Source organism: Ochotona princeps, chromosome Y (assembly GCF_030435755.1).
Source record: "Ochotona princeps isolate mOchPri1 chromosome Y, mOchPri1.hap1, whole genome shotgun sequence".
NCBI classification, from domain to species: domain Eukaryota; kingdom Metazoa; phylum Chordata; class Mammalia; order Lagomorpha; family Ochotonidae; genus Ochotona; species Ochotona princeps.
The window spans coordinates 30,570,162-30,576,447 of NC_080866.1; the positions used below are offsets into that span (position 1 = coordinate 30,570,162).

General features: G+C 34.7%; 1 non-coding gene across 1 annotated transcript; it reads right to left on the reverse strand.

The window, feature by feature from the left end:
- Positions 1-2,585: 2,585 nt before the first annotated feature.
- Positions 2,586-2,692, reverse strand: LOC118757900 (U6 spliceosomal RNA). Its single transcript, XR_004995412.2, has one exon. It is a non-coding gene; the product is annotated as a U6 spliceosomal RNA (small nuclear RNA).
- Between the last annotated feature and the right edge of the window lie 3,594 nt (positions 2,693-6,286).

Below are 6,286 nucleotides of genomic sequence, written 5' to 3' on the forward strand. Positions count from 1 at the left end.
ATCCACACAACTCGAAAGAGCAACCAGGAAAAAACAACACAAAATAAAACAAAAAGGATGATACTCTGCTGGCTCTGCCCTCAGACTAGAGAGGGTCTTCCCAATAAGTAGTTGGCCTTGACTGGACTCTAAGATGTTGGACTCTATACTTGGCATATGCTTGCTAAGAGGGAATCTCAACTGAATTTGAACTATGGTTAAGCAACAAGGTGGAGGAACCCACCATGGGGGGAGGGTATGGCGAAGAGTGGCGAGAATCCCAGTTCCTATGAAATTACAACACAATGTAATTAATGAATACATTTAATTAAAAAAAAAAGAAGCTGGCAAACATATTTTCTCCTTCTGCCAGTTGTGTCTTCAGCTATTACATTTTAATAAAAGTAAACACATCAGTAATTTCAGTAAATTTTTTAAACTCCATTTTATCTTTAATGGAATATCAATTAAATCTATCTCAAGCTCAATTTATGGAATTACCCATCATTTTTTTTGCTATGGTCTGAACAAAAATAATGTTAAATATACACTTTCATATCAGATACTAAATATCTATTGATTCTTATTTTGGTTTCATTATTTTTATTCATACTATGTATATGAAATATCCTAATTTTCTAGTTTCAATCTTTAGTTGCCTTCTTTTTAACAAAATATTTCAAAAAAAAAAAATCTCTAAACATTCTGTACCATGAAATGAGAGCACAAGGTTAAGGCTGAATTTCTGTAAAATTCTCTAATAATCGTAAAGCAAAGACCTTTCTTTTGCTCAGGAAACTTGAATTTGGCAATAAAATCAGAAAATACCTACCATTATTTTTCTCTGATGTGATATTTCATATAAACCTTGAAAATGGGTTTTGTTTGTTTTATGAAAAGATGAGAAGACAGACACAATAGCTGATATTGTATGCCATGGTACACATATTATCTAATTTGTTCATCACAGCCTGAATAATCTGTTCCTTATAGAGGAGGAAATGAAAGTTTTGAGCATGACCGTCCTCTCATCTATAATCATAATTTATGCCAAATACTTGGGTGAGCTGTCTGCACACCAGGCCTTATTTTAGCCACGATGCAAAATACTTTCTCTTCATCTGCACAGTGATTTACTAAAGAGGTTAAATACCTTGCCAAATTAATTTAAAAACAGTAACAGGTTTCAAAATAAGTGAGCCTGATTTCCAAATCCATGCTGCTTCCCTGTGCCAAGCTTCTCCTCAGCTGTAAAATACTGTGATTCAGTCAGCAGTGCTCACTTAAACTCAGAGCCATTCCATCCCTAACTAGGCTTTCCCAGTGTTCTTTTCAGATTTGTTCCTTCTCTGTGTTGTTCCAGATCTAGCTCCCTCTTGTTCTTCCAGATGAATGTGGCCTGGAAGTAAAAAAAGTGTGCTCGTGCACATGTGCACACACACACACACACCCCTTTTGCCTGCTACATGCTTAAACAATTAAGCAAACAAAATAAAAACAGTTCAGTGTGTTTCTTGCTGTGTGAAAATCTCATGACACATATCAATGCCATTGGCTAACATAATAAATTTAATCCCACAAAATCATTAACTTGTAACTGTAGTATCGTCTCAGATCCTGCAATTGCTCTCCTGTCGTAGAAGGGTTTGTCCCAACACATTATCCGACCTAATGGCCTCATTCATCTTCTGTATTTTCTTTATCCATATCAAGATCCAGAGTCTAATGCTTTGTGGTCCCCCTTCTGTTGAAGAGTATGATGTTAAATCAGTTATTGAGCAAAAGAAGCTTCTGACAACTATATAGTTTTTTTATATATAATTCAGTGTCAAAATACATAGATTTTTGTTTGGGAGAGGATTGAGGTTCAATAATATTAAGTCTGAGATTGGTGGCTTGTTTAATAATGCTTCCTGCCAAGTGTATCTGTTTCATCAGTTACTACATATAGTTTCTAAAGAGAAACGAAAATGAGACTTCTCTGGAATGAATGTAATTCTAGTGTTCACCTTAGCAAAAACAGATCACTTCTTATTTTGTTTGATTTTGCTAGTTTTGCTAATTTAGGTTTATAACTCTAATATCTCTAACACATTCCCTATGATATCTGATTTTAGAAACACCCAGGTCCAAGTTCATTATATAACCTGTGTGAGAAGTTTTCACTACAGAAAACATAAAACACACACACATACACTACAAGTTTTATTTTCCAATTCTGATTAATCCAAGGCTTCTTTATAATTGCATGTTAATCCAGAAAGCCGAAGGTTATAGACAGAATAAGCTTTCAACCCTGGAAGAAGTGGGTTTAGGACCCAAACTGAAAATTTAGAAATGAACCAAAATTACCATAATTCACATGAACAGAGTTCTCTTATATGAAAATTCTATCTATCACAATAGGTGATATTTACCATTGGATTTCACATTTGTCAAGTTGAGGAAGCTAGTTATGTTGCAGAGGCAAGTTATTACAGGATTTTGGAACTGCAGTTATTTCTATTGTGTTGTGTTCATCAAAATTGAACAGGGGGTCTCTGATGAGTGTTGCATTCCCTTGGCTTTCTTTTTTTTTTTTAGTTTTTGTATTTCTGTTGTTTTTAAAAAACTTTGGATGTTCCACTAATTTGCATGTCATCCTTGTGCAGGGGCCATGCTAATCTTCTCTGTATCATTCCAATTTTAGTATATGTGCTGCCAAAGCAAGCACAGAACCTTGGCTTTCAAAGAAAACTTTCTAGAAGCTGGCCTTGTCATAAAACAATGGTAACCCCAGCATCCTGATAGTATAGAACACACATCCTTACTGGTGACAGGTTATATGCAACGTTTCAGAAGCGTAAACAAATAGAACCTGACCATGTGCCTTAGAAGCATAGATCTGGAGTGTTCTTCACATAAGCCCCTTCTCCACCACAGGAGAAACAAATAAATAAATAACAAGAAACAAAGAACAAAGAAAGGAAGGAAAGAAGGAAGGAAGGAATGAAGGAAGGAAAGAAGGAAAAGAAAGACAAAGAGAGAGAGAGAGAGAGAAATGAAACAAAATTATTGTATTACATTAAGTACAAAGCCAGAAAAACTGTATTGCCAGCATACACTTGTGAAAATAATTCAACACACTGTTTCTGCCAAAGGAGGGACAGCTACTTTTCCAATTCAGTATGGTATGAAGGTAGAATAAATTCTGATGTTTACATGATCCTGGATGTATAAATTTTCTGTATACATGTTGGCTTTTCAATCATCAAAATTAAAATGCTTGTGCTTCCATATACAAATAAAAAATCAATTCAATTCTGAGATAAGAACCTTGTATACAGCTGATAGAAATAAATCTACACCTCAAAACAACGAAGCCATATAATCTCATGTTAGAATGAACACACTTTCATACAGGAATGAACCATAAAGCACACACAATGATTTTCAGTATCAGTTTTCTAACCCACAATGAGATACATTTTATTGTTTGCAGAATGAGTCCTGAAATAATTAAAAAAGAATTTTTTTTCTTTTTTTTAACATTTTATTATTATTCCTATCATTTTATGATACAGTTCCATATTCCCTTATCCCCTCCCCAACTCCCTCCTCCCCCACCTAGTTCCTCTATATCATTACTAACATATAGTTCTTCATACTCAGTCATATGTCCATCATTTAAATTTACAATGCCTTGAAGTTATTGTTGATTTTGTATCATGACTTTTCATTTAAGGGGATGTAAAAAAGAAAAATTACCTGAGCCTGGAGCAGTGGGCTGGTGGTTAAATCCTCAACTTGCGTGTACGGGATACCATTTAGACACTGGTTTGTGTCCTAGCTGCTCCAGTTCACTTCTATCTCCCTCATTGTGGCCTAGGAAATCAGTAAAGGATGTCCCAAAGTGTTGGTAACCTGCTCCCTAATGGAAGGCCTGGAAGAGGCTTCTGGCTCCTGACTTTGGATCAGCTCGTCTCCAGCTGTTGAAATCACTTGGTGAAGGAAAGTGCATCGGTGGATGGAAGATCTTTTTCTCTGTCTCTTCTTCTACCTGTAAATTTTTCAAATAAAAAATAAAGAAGATCTTAAAAAAAAAACTAGAAAAGAGTCAATACGGGAAATATGTAGAAAAATAACAACTCTTGTACTTTTATGAAAGATATGTATATTGTTACACATCATCCAGAAAGCATATTGAAATTATTGCAAAACAATATAGTTGCAGCTTCATTAAGATTTGACAATTCCACTTCAAGGAAGCAGTCTACCTGAAAAGAAAAATATGTTCTCACATAAAACATTTGCATATATTTCATAACAACAGTATTTATATAAGTCAAAGCTGTACATAAATGTATAATCATGCAAGGATACATTAATTTTACACATAAAATGCATAAATTGAATGGCATAATATTATATCTTTGAAGGTATTAAATTCGCAAAATCATTGATTTTGTTTAATGGTTTTTCATTAAAGGGGAGGTATAGTAATTGTATTATAGAGATTAACATATCCAGATGTGAAGACACAATGCAATATGCATCTCTATTTCCATATCAATGATGAAATTTCAATGAAAGTGTTCAATATATCTTTTTTAATTTTTTATTTAATTTAATTACATTGTATTATGTGACACAGTTTAATAGGTAATGGGGTACCCCCACCCCTCCACACACCCTCCCCCCATGTTGGGTTACTCCACCTTGTTGCATAACCACAGTTCAAGCTCAGTTGAGATTCCCTCACTGCAAGCATATACCAAACATAGAGTCCAGCATCTTGCTGTCCGGCCTAGTTCAACGGCTTCTTAGGGAGACCCTTCCCATATACCATCAGCAAAAATTTACATCATTATGGAATTAGTTGGCATAGTAATGAGTAACCAATATGTTAAAAATAAATGCGAGTTCTTAACCACCTTCTGTGACCACCTCATTGACATTTCAATTTTAGTTTATACACAACTTATAACATAACATACACAGCATTACATGTTTTACATAACATCATATCATCTTAAATTAAAGCAAACATGGTATCTAACCTTTTGGGATTGGCTCATTTCCCTTGGCATTATGGTTTCCAGTTTGGCCCATTTGGCCACAAAGAACTGCATTTTGTTTTTTTAATAGCTGAGTAGTATTCCATGGAGTAGATGAACCCTAGCTTTCTTATCCAGTACTCTGCTGATGCTTCCTTTTATTATCATCATTCAATGATACAGTTCCATATGCCATGGGATTTCCCTTATCCACTCCCAATTCCCTCCCCCTTTCACTGAGTTACCTCATATCATTACCATAGTATAATTCTTCATACACAATCATATGTCCATCATTGCAGGAATAGACAATGGCAGAAAGTCCGGCATGCTATTACCAAGATACAGTAAATAGTTTCATTGGGAGTCCATCTTTGTATGGAAGTAGAGATACATACTGCATTGTATCTTTACATCTGGAAATGATAGTCTCCATTACACAAATACCATACATCCCCTTAAATTAAAAGCCACAATACAAAATCAACAACAGGAAGAAAAAAAAAGAAATTAACAACACCATGAAGTTAAATAACACGACACTGAAGAAATGAAAAAGGAAACTAAAGACCTTTTTAAAGAAAATGATGCTACTGTATTATCTATGAGTCATTGAATAATTCAGCCAGAATAAAGTGCTTAGAAGAGGTGAAACTACCAATAGCAACAACAACAAATTCAAAGTTCAATAGAAATAGCTTCCACTGATACTTGTTGGTGAAAATGTGTCTCCTGTAGAGAAAAAATAGATGAGTTTTGTTTTTTACTCCAGTCCACCAATCTATGGCATTTGATTGATGAGGTTAAGCCATCAAAATTCAGGCTTAATATGAATGGGTGGTAACTCAGTCCTGTCACTTTAGCAATGAGTTGCTCATTGATTTATTCTTCTCTTGTTATTTTACTGTGATGTTCTTTGCGTTTGCCTTTTGTTTCGGTGGGCGCTATTCCTTTTTTTCTGTCAAGAGACCATCTTAAGCATCATTTATAAGGCAGGTTTGGAAAAGACAGATTCTTTTCAATTTACTCTGAAATAATTTTATTTCATTTTCAAAGACAAAGGAAAATTTTGCTGGATGTGTTATCCTCGGCCGACAATTTTTTCCTATTAGGATCTGGAATATGTTGCTCCATTCTCTTCTGGCCTATAGGGTTTCCTGTGAGAGGTCTCCTGTGAGTATAATTGGCATTTCTTTATATGTCAGTTGATATTTTTCACATGCACATTCAAGGATCTTTTTGTTATGTTCCATTGAAGAGAGCTTGATTAT